We start from the raw sequence: 4,037 nt of genomic DNA on the forward strand, positions 1-4,037 counted from the left end.
AAAATTCAGGCAGTTAAGCCATACCATATGGGCCCTGGGCCCATTGTGATATTATGTCTAAAAAATTGAGATTTTTGGTGCGCAGCTGCAATTAGCTGCCTTCTAATGTCTGGTAGTTATGTACACATTGGATCCTAGAGAAGTTTTTACAACCTTTTGTCTTATGACTGTACAAGATGGCACACATCTGACTGCCATCTGGTCACATGGAAAATGTCAAAATGGGCCTAGATCAATACCTTGAGTTGTCTTCTTTATAAATATATATAGTTTTGGAGGTCAATTTTGAGAATTCCAGCCATTATGCCATTCCAAATGAGCCCTGCACCCTTTTCCATAATTTGTCTGAAAAGCCTTTTTGAAGTGTGGTGCACAGGTACAGATATCAGTCTTCTGATCACCAAAAACAATGGTAAACCTATAAATGGCTGCTAATTCTGAACACAGTGAATCTTAGAGAAGTTGTTGCAAGCATTTGGCTTATGACAACTCAAGTTGTGTGTAAATAATTTCAGTGATAAAGCCAAGGTTTGTGAAAAATTTAACAATTTGTTTTTATATCATCTGAATTTGCATCCATCTGATGGTCAGATGGTGTAAGGAAATATACCAAAATGGGCCAAGATCAATACTTTTGGTTGTCTACTTATATATAGCTTTGGTGGTCAATTTTGAGAATTTGGGCAGTTCTGCTATACCAAATGAGAGTTACCCCATTGCATTGTTTTATAACATGGTATATATAACTGCAGATAAAAAACATTAAATGGTCAAAAATAATGCAAAATATATACATTTGTGGTCTTAGCTGAAACAGAGGATGTCAATGCACAAATATTGAGATTTTTCTACAGTTAGAAAGCTACATATTTTTGGGGAACATAATTAATATTTTATATAGAAAATATGGAGAAGGCGCCACATAGCGTAATTCTGTAAGGTATATCAATTAACAAATGCTGGATAATATACACTCACACTTGGTATAGCACTGTAACGTAGTGCAAACTGGGCAGACCGGATCCTCAGAGTTGTCCGGTAAAACTCCCCTCTGGAAACAGGAATACACAGGATTCAAAAGTGCCTCTTCACTCGCAGTAAATGGGGGTGTAAAACAACCTCCTTTCTGCTACAAACCATCCAATGGTGGAAACAGGTCACTCAAAAAGTGCAAAGGTAGCAAGTAGTGTATTAGCAAGTGTTTTATTAAACACCAAGATGTGCAGCAACGCATTTCTCAGTATTACTACTGTTTCATCAGGCTGATACAAACATTAAAAACTTGCTACACTATATACACATTCACAACCAATAAAATGGCTGCTAAAAACACCCCCCCCTCTCAGTCACATGACTTCACAGGAGTAGTGTGTTATGGTATATATAGGTTTCATAGGTAAATTTTAAAAATAAAAATAAAAGCTTTATTCCTGTTTAAATGGAGTGCTATCAAAAATGCTAAAGATTCTTTGGCGCATTGAACAATTTTTTCTCTGAAATGCACAGTCCTTAAGGGGTTAAACCAATATGAGGCTGCAAATACCCAAATAGTGACAACATTTTAACTTTATAAAGAAATCCATAAAGGGCCAGATTACAAGTGGAGCGGTACTTAACAATCTCACTAACGTGCCTGATAACTCTGCTAGAAGTAAGCTTTTCTTCTTAAACGGGGAAAGTCCACAGCTTTTGGGAATTCAGAACCTGGCCTCCAGGAGGAGGCAAAGACACCCCAGCCAAAGGCTTAAATACCTCCCCCACTTCCCTCATTGCCCCAGTCATTCTTTGCCTTTCATCACAGGAGGTTGGCAGAGAAGTGTCGGAAGATTAAAGATAGTCTCTTATGGAGGGTAGTACTCTTCGGAATGGGAGTGGAGTTTTAAGTAATCCTGTCAGTCTCTCAGTGAGAGCATGCATGAAGGTTAGAGTCCGGAGATGCAGGGAGAGTCTTTCTGCTAAACCATCCCAACTCATGTTAACAGCTCCTTAGCAATCAGCATTGACAAGTTTTTGCTGCCTGCTTTCTTCACTCAAGTCCATGTCAGAAGCGAGGCTACTATCTGTCACACTTGAAGGGCCGTGTTCCTGTTCCATGGCGTAGATTCCGGTAAGATTGTTTCATTTTACTTCGATGTCTGAATGTAATGTAAACGATGAAGTCAGGGTCTCAGTGGGACTCCTATATATTTATAGAATCGAGGGTTAATATCTCCTGAGGGGGGATATTGTGATTCTGTCTGCTAATGTGTAGTGACGCTTGGGCTATATCGGAACATAACAGCCTTTTTTTGTCAGGTTGTGCAGCCCTTGTGGTCTTGGAGCGATTTTCTCTGGCCTGCACGGTGTACCTTGTGACTAGGCATGGTCACGTTCTGTTCTCCATTTCTGTATTCCTGACCGTGTGGCGACGGAGAGCGTCTGTTTCGCTAGTTGTCTGGGTCATAGGAGGTGGTGAGTGCTCCAGCCATTGGGGGTGTAAGGTGCCATTTTTATTTTTTCTATCCATAATTTCTATCCAAGTTATGGAGGATTCTGATTTTTTGGAGACAGATGTCTCTGATTCCGATTCTACTTCTTGCGAAGAGTATTAAATGGTGCGCGTAATCCTTGCCCATCAGTTATGTTCCGCATGCCGCATTAGAGTGCTCTTTTCTCCCGAAACAGGGAACTTATAATCCGCCGAGCCATCTGCCCCTGGGGATCCCATATCCCCTTCTTTGGCTATGCAAGCAGGTGTCCCTAATGCCGTTACCCCTTCTCTGGAAGGTGGCTTGTTTCCTTCAGAGGTTATGGCATGGTTCCGCATGGCCATATCTATGGTGTTGGCGCATTTACATCTTCCAGGGAGGGATGTGTTTCTGAGATGCTGTCCATGTTCTGTTAACCAGGGTTCATTAGGTGTGGGATCGTTTGGGTCAGATCAGCCCTCTGGAGAGGCGGTTTCCTCTGAGGTTTTAGGGGCCCAACCCTTAAGTTCGGGGTTGTCAGTTTCCCCGGCAGAGGTAAGTCTTGCTTTTTTTATAGACTGGCGCACCTTTGTGTTCTGCTGCGACATATTTTGGCAGTGCTGGAGGATCCCAGTCCTGATGGGTTGAGGGATTCTCTGTCTTCTGTTCCGGATGGCAAGCTAGGTTAGACGTGTGGGGATGAAGTTAATCTCCTTGTCGTCTCCAATTAAATTTTCTTTTGGGGTATCTTATTCCAGTTCTGAGCTTCAGGAGAATGGGGTCTCTGATTGGCTGGTCCTGTTAGTGTGCCCATTTTTCTTGGGTGTTCACCTGCGGGTGCTGCCCTCTTTTTCTTTGATCCGGTTAGGATGTATTTTATTTCCTTTTAAGAAGCTCATGTCTGTTATAATTTTTCCGTTGGTAAACATTTCTTCTCTGGATTTTGATACTAGCGATTTTGTGATCACTTGGGCACTTCCGCAGAAGTTGCATGTTAAGGTGTTAGTACATTGTTATATCTATAGATCCTTTTGTTGATCCCTACTGGGGTTTCGATTTTTCTGTGGCCTGGGTCAGTTCTGGAGTTCCCTATGTAGCAGGCTGGTACTGGTCGGGTGCTGGTTTCTGTTCCTTAAGGTCTATATCATCCACGTGGTGCCGGTGTAACTGGCTGACCTGGTTGGGTGGTGAGTTGCTCACTTGGATGAGGAGTTCGTTATACTCTAGTTTCTCTTCAGATCGAATAAATCTTTCGCCTTTTTCTAAAGATTTCTGTGGAGAGGAACAACCATGAGTTTTCCATAATTTTTTGAGGCTCTGCCCCATGCAGGGCTAAAACATGGTAGAGGAGTCCTTTCGTTCCTAGATGTCAGGCTGGTTCTTGTTTCTTCTTTTGGGTGGGGCATCAGAGGGATTGTACTCATTCCTCATTGTCCTGTTCCTGATTGTTGGAGGGGTTCTAGAAGCGGATTCTGCTAAAGCTTACTCTGGGGGTTCCGGAGGTCCTTTGGCCTCGGAACTTTGGTTCTCCATATTCAATTGGATTGAAAGTTTAGTTGTCTCCTTAGTCATCTGGGGTACCAGATTGGG

General features: G+C 42.4%; 1 non-coding gene across 1 annotated transcript; it reads left to right on the plus strand.

Annotated features, from left to right (window-relative positions):
* Positions 1 to 3,665: 3,665 nt before the first annotated feature.
* On the plus strand, positions 3,666 to 3,781 carry LOC128637096 (U5 spliceosomal RNA). Its single transcript, XR_008398965.1, has one exon. It is a non-coding gene; the product is annotated as a U5 spliceosomal RNA (small nuclear RNA).
* Positions 3,782 to 4,037: the final 256 nt, after the last annotated feature.

This window comes from Bombina bombina, chromosome 7 (assembly GCF_027579735.1).
Source record: "Bombina bombina isolate aBomBom1 chromosome 7, aBomBom1.pri, whole genome shotgun sequence".
Taxonomy (NCBI): domain Eukaryota; kingdom Metazoa; phylum Chordata; class Amphibia; order Anura; family Bombinatoridae; genus Bombina; species Bombina bombina.